The sequence below is a fragment of the Ambystoma mexicanum genome, chromosome 12 (genome assembly GCF_040938575.1).
Source record: "Ambystoma mexicanum isolate Mex_15411 chromosome 12, UKY_AmexF1_1, whole genome shotgun sequence".
Taxonomy (NCBI): Eukaryota; Metazoa; Chordata; class Amphibia; order Caudata; family Ambystomatidae; genus Ambystoma; species Ambystoma mexicanum.
Window position 1 is genome coordinate 156733246 of NC_090936.1, and position 14517 is coordinate 156747762.

At 46.0% G+C, this 14517-nt stretch overlaps 1 protein-coding gene across 7 annotated transcripts in view; it reads left to right on the forward strand.

Moving 5' to 3' along the window:
- PACSIN2 (protein kinase C and casein kinase substrate in neurons 2) overlaps positions 1 to 14517 on the forward strand; it is a 909220-nt gene that overhangs the window by 511436 nt on the left and 383267 nt on the right. The window lies entirely within an intron of this gene.

Genomic DNA, 14517 nt, shown 5'->3' on the forward strand with positions numbered 1-14517 from the left:
GGATGGGATGGGCTAATGTCCAATTACTTAATTACCAATGCGTAGGAAGAACAGCAGCTTCAGGTCGTTATAGGGAAATGCGTGCAGTGGGGCAAGTGCAAAAGCTTAGCCCCTTTCGTGAGTATTGGCTACACCTTGCCGTGGCCTTCTCTGCCTAACCCTCCACTTACTTTTCCTGCAACATTAAGAGGATTCTAGCATAGTTTGTTTTTGGCTGCATAGCTGAGTTTTTTATTTAACAAAACATGCAAAAATATAAAGCGTTTTAAAATCTGTTCTCGCTACTCAAGATTCTCAGTGCTTCTTATTTTGGATGATCAATTCTGAGTGAATTGTTTAATCACTGATGTCCTTTTCCTTCTCATTTACTGGTTTAAAAATCCTTCCGTGTTACAGGGATTTATGGTTGGTTGATAAGTGGTCTGGGCTTTTGCTCTTTGTTGATGTACTTACAATTTTTCATAATCCCTGTCCATGTACAGTCCACTCACAAGCCCTTTTTATATTACGTAATGAAATGACAGCTGTACATTGGGCCGCCTTATTACCCTGCCGGTCAGGAAACAACAGTGGCAGTAAATCCGCTGCCACCATTGTTTCTGGACCGGCTGATTACGAGTTATGCAGGCGGGAGGTGTCACTCCTGCCAGGTCTGACCTGGTGGGAGTAACGACACCCGTTTACTCTTGGAAATGGAAACACTTGCTCTGTCATAGACGGAACCAGTGTTTCCATTGTCCCCATCCCCATGGAGTCCTATGGGACTCCATGGGAATGGGGATTTATGGAATTCTGCCTCCGGAATTACCGGGTGACCGGGGTTGTAATGCCCCGGTGATTCCGGCAATCACGGAGGCGGAATAGTATTTCGGGTCCCGTGGCAGCCTGCCGGTTTTTCCGGCACGGCTACCGCCGGACTCGGAATGAGGCCCATAGTTACAAGTCAACATGGAGCACATGCATCCCAAGCTACCTGTTTGTGAGAATCTAAGGAACAATGCCTACAATAAACAAGCAGACCGTTGATTTCTGTTCGCTTTGGCTGTAGTGGTGCACCAGCACCACTAGAGACAAACGGAAGTGCAGCCGAAGGGTTATTTAAAGACCTGGTTTATTTTCTTCCATGCAGAGCAAAGGGATGCATCAAGAAATGTGAGCATAAATAAGTTGAAATTGGTCACTGGCGTACAGACACCTAGACTTTAATTTAGCTTTTATATCCTCATCCACTTCATGAGTTTACTTGGGTAACTGGAGCTATAGACCATCCCTGCCCCACCACTCTGTTTAGCAGCACCTACACTGCAGGCTTCAGATGCAGTGCCCTATGTTGCACGCTGCTGTTGAAACAACCTAAGGACTGAGAGGGTCCAATGCTTAGGTTGCTTGAAAGCCCTGTGTTGTGTGATGGACCATCGGTCTGTGCAATCGGATGATCCTGAAGGCAAGCATATGTGGGCAGCTGTAGATTGAGGATCATGCAGGACCTTCATCAGTGGATTCAGCAGGTGGTGTTCCGTTTACGGTTGCGTCGCCCCTCTGTGCTCTTTCCCAGGTCTTCCTTTCCTGATCTATCTAACTTCTCTGTTACTCTTCCCAGTCTGTCCATCCCTTGTGCTCCTTTACCCATTCCTGTATCTATAACTGTGATTTCTGTCCATGGCCAAACAGCTGGTTGGTTTATGCACCAATTTCAGAGAAGAGAAATTCAAAAGCTTTATTTTAGAATTGCATTTAAAAATAAAATCCATTGAAGCTCCAACAAACAAATGAATTCAAATACATGTTTGTATAAAGTACAATTCATCATTTAAGATGTATAACATCCAACATTTTGTGTTTCAACAGTATTAATACAAAATGTAAAACTGCTTCAAAGCTTTCCTTTTAAGTTCTAAGGCCACCAATAAGAATGTATTTAACACGCAAATGGCTTTCACAGATACACCCCATAAGATAAACCGGTTAAGCAACATTACTTAAAATTATTTTCTTTCCAAATCGGAAATAACAAGGATTTTCAAATTTGCTACAAACAAATCTAACATGAAAAATCTGGTGCTGAAATATTTATACAAAAAGGGTCATTTCTGTTAAAGGAATAGTTCACTCTAAAATGTTATTGGCTCAAAAGATGGGCCATAATCAAATATATATATATATATATAAGAAAGTTCCTATGTAAAATTTTGAGCAAATCGGGCTCAAACTCAAAAGTTTCGAGCACTAGGAGGCATCCATTTTGTGAAATGGATGAGCCTCCTGTGCTTGTGTTAAGCTCTGCCCTCGCGGCAATAATGAAGCAAAGGCCAGCCAGCTGTAATAAACAAAAGCTACCAGTAGGTGGCTTTTGCTTCATTATTGCCGGAGTGCAGAGAATGCAGTCAGGATCCTGTCTGTTGGTAAGTGCTTTATATGTTTTATTTTAGATATTCACTGTAATTATAAATACAACATTATTGTATTTATGATTGGAGTGGCTTGATTTCTGAGGTTTTCTTTTTAAGTTTCCCCGGCTCCTCCATACCGGGGGAGACCGGGAAACTTAAAAAGAAAACCACAGCATTTATAAATAGAACTGTGTTGTATGTATGATTGCGGTGGCTTTTGCTTTGAGTCTCCCTGGCTCCCCCAGGCCAGGAGACTCAAAGCTGAAGCCATTTATGATTTCTGTGGTTTTCTAACCACAGCAATCGTAAATACAACAACGCTGTATTTATAATTGCTGCAACTTTTCTTGTAGGCAAGACCAGGCAATTATGAATTCTTCACCGGCATCCAGCAGAGTATTCATAATTGCTGCAACTTTCGTTTCTAGTTTTCCGAGCACAGGAAACTAGAAAAGAAAGTTGCAGCAATTATGAAAACTCCGCCGGCAGCTAGCGAAGTATTTATAATTGCTCTGCCGTTCATTTTACGTTTTCTGTGCTTCCCCGGGCTTGAGGAGCACAGAAAACGTAAAATGAAAGTGAAGGCAGCCTCCTCTCCATGTTAAGCTCTGCTCTGCTTGCAGTAAGCAAAAGCTTCCAGTATGGGGCTTTCCCTGCTTGATTATTGCTGCCAGAGCAGAGCTTAACCTGAACAGAGGAGGCTGCTTCAAATCACAAAATGGATGCCCCCATGTAAACACGTTGAGCCTAATTTGCTCCAAATTTTACATAGGAACTTTCTTTAAAAATATTTTTTATATATATTTTTGATTATGGCCAATCAAATTTTAGAGTGAACTATTCCTTTAACTGTTGAACAGGTTAAATCTTATCATTCTTATGTCTAATACATTTAATCATACCCTGGTGATAAAAAAAAGCAATCCTATTTAAACTGGAACCATGTCAAATGAAGTTGTATTGATTCAACCATTGATATTTTACTCTTAGAAGCATTTTTACTTTTCTGAATTGATATCTCTTTTCTATTATACTTCAACAGTATTTTCGGGAAATTCAATTTTACCAGCGTCGTCTTTACTGGAAAATGATGAATCTATACTGACTTTAATTGTATCGAACATATTTACTTCCCTCAAACATTTACTCATTTATTTAATCCACAGAATTGGTATTCTCGGGTGTTGCTGCTGGATTATTAAACACATTAAAGAACAATTTTAGGGGTTCCAATCTCAACTCGGATTCAAGATATGACAGACCTAATTCACTGTGTGCCGAAAATGAAGGAGCACAAATTGGAAGACTTTAAAGTCAATTTTATGATCTGAAGCGATTCTGCTTTTCTCATGCCAGTACTTCCCTTAGTTTTCGTGCAGTTTGTTTCATAACATGTTTGCCAGTTAATGATCTGTGCGCATGCCCAGGTAATCATTTATTTTGAAATCTGTTTATTAGTGTAGCTGTAACAATATTGGCCTGCAAGGCACACAATTGAGAGATCAATACACAACTGTACAATGGAAACTTTGCAGCAGGAGATTGTAAGTTTTACAATATTAGTGCAGTAAAACTTAAATTGACCAACGCTTAGCAAACCGTGGTAATAACCAGCTAGGGCTTGCTGGCATAGTAATACGGATTATAGGTTTTTGGGGTGGGGCAATGCAATGAGCACAGCAGTCCAAATAGTTAGTTTATGGCCATTATAATTGTTCAAGGGGTTCAGGGAGCGTCACAGCGTCATACAATCCCTAAAGCGCGCAGAGTAGCTGTGGAGTTGCGTTCAGGGAGGCTTATCGTCCGATGAGTGGAACATTGTTACAGTGAGCAATTTCCAGGCTTCAAAAGTAATGGCTAAATAATCATCCTGTGCCTGTATCGTTCCATGCCATGCCATTGTTTCTGCCGCGCACCAAGTCTTAAACTCTGTGTGCCATGCCTAATATTGAGGACCCCCCCTTAAGTTTACATGACACAGCCAGGTGCAGTTTTGCTATTATGCATGCAATATACATAGATTTAGTGGCAAGTTTGTATTTTCTTGGTCCAGGTTATATACCCAATAGACGTTCAAGTGGGCTCAAGCATTATCTGGTACTGCCAGCTGTCGTGCAAGCCTGTTCAATTCGGGACCAAAAGCTCTGCGCCTTTATGCACTTCCAAAGCATGTGCATTGGGTCATCCCCATCCCGACTGACAAGCTGATCTCAGGTTGGTACTAAATGTAGCCACTCTGCTGGGAGTCATGTACGTGCGATGGAGCACATTAACGTGGAGCAGCCTAAACCTTGCATTTCGGGATACATTTTTATCAAATCCCAGCTCTAGGTCCCGCTGTTTAGCAGTTCTCTCTGATTCAACATCAGCCTCCCAGCGCTCTTTCAACTTAGTGTCTGTGATACTAGTTCCACTCAATAAACATTGATATAACCTAGACACAGGTCTTCAACCATCTCCCAGAGCATACATCAGGGCCAGAAGCGCATTCTCCTGCAGTTCAGCAGGCCGCCCAGTCCATTTACGTCTGGCCACCCTCGCCACCTTCATATATCTCAGTAATTGGCCCTTAGGGAGGCCCTTGTGATGTGTCAAACTATCCAATTCTCTAAACATCCCATTCTCATACAGATCACCCCAAGTGTATAAACCCAATTCCTCCCAGCGCCTTGCAACACCCAGCTCGTCCACACTTGTGCATACATCAGCAACCATCAGTACAATGAGTGAATGGGGTGCTGTAAACGAAGTAATTTTAATGCTCTGGTCCAGATCTGCCTACCCAATCTCACGAGCAAGGGCTGGGGACCAATGCAGCAATCCAGGAGCCACAGAACCTCTCTAAGCCAGGCAGGTCTCACCCCGAGTCTGGAGTAACTCAAACTTAGAAGTGGAATCATCTGACAGCCATTTTACAACAAAGCTTAACTGGGCGGCCAGATAATAGAGTCCCAGCCTAGGCACCTGCACCTTGCCATCCCTGTAAGGCAGGTGCGAGACTTTCAGCATCAGCCTGTGCCGACTCAGGCCCCACAGGAAGTCCTGCAACAGAACATCCAAGGAGCGGAAAAACGCAGCTTCTATATAATAGTGGACATTCATGAACGTATACAACAACCTAGGGAGTATGACCATCTTGGCTATGTCAACCCTACCCATGAGGGAGAGCAGCAACCTCGACCAAAATTTCATAGACCTCTTCATACCTTCCACTACCTTAAGTGTGTTACGAATGTGCATACTTGGATACACAGATATTTAAAGGAGAGTGTCTCCCAGCGCAGTCCTAAGTCAGGCAGCATCATCTTGTCTACCTCACAGAGTCCTGCCAGAGGGAAAAGACAGGATTTCTGTCTATTAAATGAAATCCCAGACAATGTAGTAAACCCCTCCAACACATCCAGGACACCAAATAAAGTAAGACCTCATCCACTTACAATGATATGAGGTGCGTAGTTCCATTTACGTTGATTTCCGCCTCCATATACTCCTGTCTTAGATATACAGCTAAGGGCTCCCACTCCCAATAACCAGAGTCAAAGGTATTGGTAGAAATTACTGAAAAAAAAGTTTGACCTATACAAAAGGTCGTAAATGCATGACACCAAAGGTTCGAACATCAAAAGTTTGAACCTTTGGTGGCATGCATTAAAAAAAAGAAAATACTGCAGGGGTGTCCCCTGCAGCACCCCGCTCACCATACTATACAATATGGTGAGTGGGTGTTACAGGGGACACCCCCACATCACTCCTGAGAAAAGGAAAAAAAAATAACAGGGGCTGTGGGGGTGTCCCCCGCAACACTGTTGCGGTAAAAGAAGCCGCAGTCGGATCACACAAATCCGAGTCAAAGGCTTAATGCCATGCAAGCAACCTCCCCGATGTGTCCCCTTCTGCATGTGTCCGAGCTATACGCATGTGCTGATCAAATTTGGATAATCTGTCCCATGCTTGCTTGCATCAGGATAGTTTTGCTAATAATTCCTTCTCTACCGAACCTTGGCCAGTGTATAGGGCCTCCAAGGCACCTATTTCATTCTCCATAGCTTCTAATTCTTCTCGCAGTTACCTGCGAATGCCCCTGCACTAGCGATTACTTCACCCCGGATCACGACTTCCATGGTTTCCCAGATCATACACCAGACATCTATGCTCCCGACATTATCTCCCAGGAAGTTTATCAGGGTTTCCTGTTCCTTCTCTCTAAAGAGGGCATCCCCAGGCCATCTGCTGGCATTCACCACGTCGGGACAGGGGGTCTAGGGACCACACTTTCCCATTGAATTACCAAGGGAGAATGGTCAGACATTGTGCAGCCCATATAAACTGCACCTACTAATTCAGCTAGTTGTCCCGTCCCAACAAAAAAGCAGTCTATTCTAGTATGCAACTTATAAGGGGAAGGTTAAAAGGAGTGCCCTCTAACGCCTGGGTGCAGTTCCCTCCAGATGTCCACTAGGTCTAAATCTGATAGCTCATCCAGAACAGAACCGCAAGACTTATCCTTGACCTCACGCCCAGGGATCGCATCTCTCCTGGGCTGAAATCCCGCCACTGGCTCCCCGTGGCTGCAAGTATCAAGTCCAAGACACTCTGCATAGTCCACAAGGCTTTCTGGGGCCGGGGCCCGCACTATTTACAACTCTCTCTCCCTAAATGCTCTCCTTCTAGAGCTCTCCGCTCGTCCTCTTCCAACTCTCTGCGAATGAGCTGATTTTCAAAACAGGAATTTGGGGGTAGATCTTTATCCTCTGCAGGTGCCTCCCTCTGGAACAACCTCCCTGCCTCTCTGTCTTGAGCCTGATCTCCTTAAGTTCTGGAAACTCCTCAAGACCTTCCTCTTTCTCTCTCCCTCTTCCCTGTTAACCTCCTCTATATTCTTGCCTACTTCCCCCTACCTCTCTCCCTAACACCGCTCCGTTTGCTGGCTGGTCACCTGATGCACCTCCAAAGCCACACAGGTCTCAGGCTCCCCCGCCAGTCCTTGCACTTGCATCCAGGCCTCTGCAGTCTGCTCACCAATACTGCACTTCTGGAATTCATTCCATGGGAAGGGTAACCTCTCTGCACTTAACCCAGGGCCCTGCTGCACTGGACGCACTTGCTCCCTCCCCCCCACTTCCTGTCTGAGCACTTGTACATTACCTTAGAATGTATTAGGCCTAGTTTGCCAGGCCTAGTACAGTAGGTTTTTGTTTCTGTATGTATTCTACTTCACCCCCTTATCACCTCACTCTTTCATGCGCTTGCACTATCTGAAACGTTGTTGGCCTAGCACAGTTGTTTAAGGATAGTATGGCCCTCTCCCTCTCCTCTCCCCTCCCTCTTGCCATGCACTTGTACTAGTAGTAATGCCGTCAGGCTTAGTTTGCTAGTCTTTTTTGCTAGATCATTCGGAAACTTCAAGGCCAAAGAATGACTCTGCATTCCCTTGTTAAAATTACAGCATTAAGAGCATTAGTGGCAGGGGAAGGACCGCCTTGGGTGGCTGGGGGGGTTCTATTGAGCATAGTATCGCGCACACAGTTGAAATAGCCACCCCATATAAAGAAAACATCTCGCTGCAGGGCAATACGACTGCACAATTTACGAATATGGATCGGTATTGTGTGGTTTGGAAAATAAGAATTTACAATGCATACTTCCCTGTGGTCCAAATAACCCAGCAGGATCAAATATCATCCATCCCTGTCCCTTTCCATATCTAACAACTGAAATGGCAATTTCCCATCTATCCATGTGTACACTCCTCTAGCAAACTTGGAGTAAGGGACACCATAGGCTACCCCTCCCCAGTTGCCCATAACTGTGTCTTGATCTTCCGCCATTAGGTGGGTCTCCAGGAGCAAAGCTATGGATATCTTCCTCTGATGCAGATAGGATTTTACTCTATTCCTACGCATATAGGTTGCCAGGCCTCACACATTCCAAGTCGGCACCTTAATGTGTGTCATGGGTGAGTTATGATTGGTTCTGCTACAGATTCCCACGTGGCCTTCACTATAGGTCAACACAATGATTATAAGTAACCCCATGCCTGCCGCAGGAAATGCACTCCCACACAAATTAACATGCACACCATGATTGTAAGAGAAACACAATCTGACCCATCGCACGCTCCCTCCCTTCCAGTAGTAACAAATGTCAAGCCGCCTAGCACAAACTAAATAAAAACATAAGAACAAAGTCCCAACCACAGGGACTGAACATTGCGCAACAGAAACACACTGTTCAGCCACACCCGTACCCCTGGGGCCAGCCATGGCCATAGGGTACTCGGGCAAAGAACCAGCAACAGGCCGGTACTAGGTATCAACCTGAAGCAGGGTTACCTGAGGTCACCCCTGGGCAACAAATTGTCACCCCTACAGAAGTAACTAAACCATATGCAGCGTAAAGCCAACATAACATGGCATCCTCTGAAAAGGATTGGGGTCATGCCACATGAGGTAACCTGTTCAAATGGGGGGTGGGAAGCAAGTAAACGGCCTGTTCCCTGCACCAGCCGGCTATCACAAGTTGAGGCATCCCAACCATATCGGCAAGCTGCCCAGCCCAGCAGGGTAAAAAGCAGGAAATAAATCCACACCTCGACAGGGGACCTAGCGAGTGGCGTTGTTGGTCTTCCGAGCATCAGCGCCACCTTTGTCAGTCAGATTGTTATGTTCGATCCACATGCCTTTCACGTCCAGATTGTCGAAGAAATGTGATCTTCTGTTATATAAGACTTTCAGCCTAGCTGGATAAAAAGCATGTATTTAAGTCCCAATTGTCTAAGTCTCGCTTTGGTGGGTACAAACCTGTTCCTTGCCCTCTGGACTGCAGGTGTATAATCCGGATATATAGCGATCTTTGAATTGCATCTTTGTATCTCGCCCCCATCTCTTGAAAATTGAAGGATTACTTCTTTCGACACTTGTTACATGTCCTTCAACATCGATGACAACACCATCAAGGTTGCAAAGGAGTTCAAAACTTTGGGAGTATATCTAGACACCACTGTCTCACTTAAGAAACAAGTGAGCGCCACAGCATCCACCACTGCTTACACCAACAAGCTGATTAATGCGTGCAAATCCTGCCTGTCCACAACAGCTACAACACGCTAGCTAGTGCCCTAGTCTCATCAAAGTTAGATTATTGTAATACTCTCTTACTAGGTTCCTCAGAATGAAACCTCCACAGACTTCAGGTCCTAAAGAATAATGCCTTGAGGGCAGTGTTAAAAATCCCCAGGTCCAACCACATATCAAGCTTCAGATGGGACGCCCACTGGCTCCCAATACGCGACAGAATTTCGCTTCGCACCCTTTCATCACACATAAATGTTTGTCAAACACAGTCCCTAAATACCTCTCTGACAAATTCTCCAGAAATGAACAAGCCAGACCTACTAGATCCTTCTACATGCACTGCTTCCACATCCCGAGGTACAATCTAAAAACTGCTGGAGGAGCCAGTTTCCCATTCCTAGCCGCCAATTGCTGGAATTCTCTCCCTCTCACGATCAGAGCTGAGCAACCCTTCTGGTCCTTCAGAGCCAAAGTAAAGAACTGGCCCACAGACAACACTCACTAACAGTCTCTAGGCCCATCCGTGTTCCTTCTCTGTTGAATCCTTTGTGTTGTAACCCCTACTGAAACCTATGTACATATTCACATCACTTACTGTATCCATGTTCTTCCACCTTGTATTGGCGACCAAACTGTAACCACTGGCGACATTTCCCTGCACTTACCTGTATCAATAGGCATGCCGACTTAATGTAACACTTAGTCGACAAGCACTAATGTCTTTCTGTATGATTCTGTAACTGTTTTCAAGCTCAAGCGCCCAGTTACCTCAGGGTTAGGTGCACATTACAAATAATAATAAACTATATTAAACTCTGTCTCTAAAGTTTAGAATTCTGCTATAATCGGCCTAGGGTATGACCCCCCCCCGGCGTGGGTTTCTTGTGGAGAGACCAATGGGCCCTTTCCACTAAAAAGCCTTCAATAGCTTCCCGTGGTCAATTTCCTGAAGGATCAAGCTCTCAATATAGGTGGTCGGGCCCGCTCCCTCCGGGAGCCCTTAGCACACAGATATTATTCCTATGGCATCTTACCTCTGCGTTCTCTGCTCTCAGTTCTAGTACAGTATTCCTAGCCTCCAGAGCCTTCATCCGTGACACAAGGTCCCCAGTAGTAGTAGTATTTTCTTTCAATAGCGTTTTGTCGGTTGAGGCTCTCTGCCAGTGATCGTACAACTTGCCTGAGAAGTTGTACATCTATTTTTTTTTAAAATTTGTATTTTATTGAAGATTAGAACCACATTACAATTTATGACACCCATTCCATACGTGCAGCAGGAACTCACTTGGGCCCCGAGGGGCGCAACGCATTGAACAACATTAAATAACTCCCCTCCCCAACCCCCGTCCTCTAACCTCCGTTCCCCTCCCCTTGGTACTTCCCCCTCCTGTATACATAACCCAGTTTTGTTCCTCCGGGCACGTGACAGTTTGAGGTTTAAAGTCTTTGAGTCAGTATTTTAGTCCCTCCAATCACATTAACACCTCAGTATTGCAAGTCCTGAATGTAGCATTTCCCCCTAAGTAAACACCCGTTAAAGTCCTTCAACTGCGATCCTTGTCTTGCCTACATTTCTTTATTATCCCCGTCATCCCCACCTTCCTCCACAGCACATTTCTAGATCATGTTTATAAGGACAGCGGAGCCGGGTTCATATGTTTCTCAGTGAATTCGGCCCATTCTGTCTCAAAAGGACCCGCCTGGCCATGAAGGCCCGCCATGATTCTCTCCATTACGTTCAAGTTCCTAGCAACATTAATCCATTCACTCTGACACGGGGGGTGGGGGTGTTCGTTCTTCCATTTGATCGCTATGCATGCCCTTGCAGCCCAGAGCAATGATCTTGCCATTTTGGGAGCCTTGTATATTCCCCCTCCTCCTCCTCCTCAATCCCAAACAAGACCATAAATGGAGATTTCATCCGGGCTATCCCATCTGTCTTTTATCCACCCAAGGACCGCGTCCCAAAAGATCTGCTCCCTTGGGCAGTCCCACCACAAATGCCAGTAATCGGCGTTCCTCTCACACCCCTTCCAGCACTTGGGACTTTGTATTAGGGAACATCCTAGAAAGTCTGACTGGGTCGTAGTGCCATCTAGGGAGTAGCTTAATATAGGAGTTTATATTGGCAAGAGATTGAAGTCTGTTACGCCCCTGCACAGTCTGTCCCAAAGGTCAGTTTCACCAAGATCATACCCTTCATTTCCGTCCTTTTATCTAGGAGCGATTCGAAGGGCGCGAGTTCCCTTTGTATCTTTTCCCTCAAGTGCGCCCCTGTGAGGGCCCCTTTTAACTGAAGGCAAGTGAATACAGAAAGCTTGCCTATGCCCAGTGCCTCCTACAGATCAGTTATGGCAATGAAATTAATCCCCCAGCTTCGAACCACTTCTGGAATCTTTCAGTGTTTGGTATCATGTCCCGCACCCCGGGACCCAAATTTCCCAACCGGGAGGGGCATGTAGTGACCCCCTTCATGTCTCCCCCTCTCCGCGCCAGATGTCCTACAGTGTACCAACAATAGGGTGGTCAAGTATCCTTGTCGGGATTCTTTTCCTAGGGACCCATAACAATTTGCCCACTTTAGCAGGGTGCAGCTGTAGATTATCCAGCACAAACCACTGCAGGTCATGCTGAGATCGAAGAAGGGGTGTGAGGACTCTTAGCTGCGCAACCTGGTAATAAAGCTTCATGTCTGGGAGGCCCACCCCCCGCCCCCTTTCTCTTTAGGTAATACCAGTGTCACTCTGGGGATCATGCCTTCCTCCCCTGCTGCAGAAACCATGAGTTAGAGTACCGAATCTCTCTAAAGAATCCCTCAGGAATGCGAATGGGGAGCATCTGGAACACATAAAGCACTCTGGGAAGAACTACCATTTTGCGTGCATTGAGACGGCCCAACCAAGAAATTGTTAGCTTATCCCACTTTAGGAAGTCTTCCTTTATTTTGTTCATGATGGAGGGGAAGCTCGCCTCAAATAGTTTCGCACAGGTTCTAGTAACATTTATGCCCAAATATTTAATCTTATCAAGGCTCATCTGCATCCCCAGCGCTGTGAACCTATCTATCTCCCCATCCCTTCTCCGATCTAGGGGGAAGAGCCCCAATTTAGGCCTGTTGAGTTTGTCCGGCCCTACGGCCGTACTGGTCGATCAAGGAGACCGCCACAGGTATGGATTGCAGCGGATCCAAGGAGTAGATCGTCTGCATATAAAGCAGTTTTATATTCCACACCCGACCCAAAATCCTGCCACCCCTGGGTCATCCCTAATCCTTGGGCTAAGGCTTCTATAGAGAGTGCGAACAGTATCAGGGTTAGTGGGCAACCCTGCCTCGGTCCTCTCCCTAATTTAAACCAACAGGCGTATCCTCCATTCACCAGAACCCTCAAGCTGGGGGACAAATAGAGGGCCATTATACCCTGGAGCAGGTACCCCCCCCCCCATTCCAAATTTGATGAGGACCGCCTTGAGAAATCCCACTCCACCCTATCAAACGTCTTCTCAGCGTCCAGTGACAGAAGGGTTGGGGTCCCCTCCGACCCCCGTGTCAAGGGATGCATGAATCATGTGAAGGGTCTTTTGCATTGTATCCGCTCCCTGTCTCCCCTTAATGAATCCCACCTGGTCCGGATGGATTAATGCCGGCACATACCCCTCCAGTTGGGTCGCCAAGATCGGAGTGTATATTTTCACGTCTATGGTCAATAGGGAGATAGGGCGGTGGGAAGTGCATCCTCGGGGGTCCCTTCCTTCCTTATGTATTACTGTAATGAGTGCCCTCCCGAATGATTCTGGTGCTTTCCCCGTATTTAGTATTTCATTAAACAACTTATCATGTATGGTGACAGGGCGGCATAAAGGACTTAAAAATCCCGCCGTAAATCCGTCCTCCCCCGGAGCCTTACCCAGCGGTATTCTGCCCACTGCTGTCCTGACTTCTTCCTCAATTATTGGAGAGTCTAATGCATCTGATTCTGTGGGGGAGAGTTTGGGTAAGTTGATAACTGCGAGGCACCAGTCAGGGTCATCCGCTTCCTGGTCTACCTCTCAGTGACTCGTAAAAGGTTGCGAAGGCTTCTGCAATCCCCTCTCCCAGTGAGTCAGTGTCTCTGTCTGCCCCATTAATACCCTTCACCCACCTTTCGGCATGTTGCCCCCTTAACCTAGCTGCCAGTAATGCGTCTGCTTCATCCCCCCTTCTCATAGAACTTTTGCTTCAGATACTGGAGGTTTCGAATTATCTTCCCGTCTTCAAATAAACGCAATTCCTCCCATTTGCTGCTTGCAACCGCTATGTGTTGCTCACGGCTTTCTGATTGCTCATGTATTGTTTTGTCCAGCCTTTGGATTTCTTCCTGAAGACTACCTTCGATTAATGCCCGTTCCCTCTTTCTCCTCGCTTCTTTGCTAATTAGAATCCCTCTCCACATGCCCCCCCATACAATAGCCCGCGCGACCTCCCCAGTATGATTCGTTTTGAAGTATTCCCTAATTTCCACACCCAACTTGGAATGCAATACGGGGTCCTTCCAAAGCGATTTGTTACACCTCAACTTCGTCCCCTTAGGCATCAGTCCCTGCCATTGGCGTTCCACTGTGACCATATCGTGGTCCGACCACGAAATCGGGGTAATCTCTGAGTCTATCGCTTCGCCTCTCCCCACAATTCCCTAGATATATACAAATAATCTATTCTGGTATATGTACCGTGCCGGGGGGGGGGGGGATAAAAAGTGTATCCCCTTTCTCAGGGGTGGAAGTGTCTCCATATATCTCTCAACCCACATCCCACTAGAGCTTTCTGAAATTCGCAATGTCCTGGGCCAGACGGGTCCTGTTCCATATCCTGTAATGTCTGCCTTTCTAGTTCCTTATCAGCCTATATATTAAAGTCCCCTCCAGTAATGAAGTGGTTCATGCTCTCAGCCAATGTGTTTGCTAACGCATTCTTCAAAAATCTGAGCTTGCCCTGGTTCGGGGCATAGACTGTTGGAAATGAGAACCGCACTCCCCTTATGTTTCCTGAGACCATCAAGGCCCGACCCTCCACATCC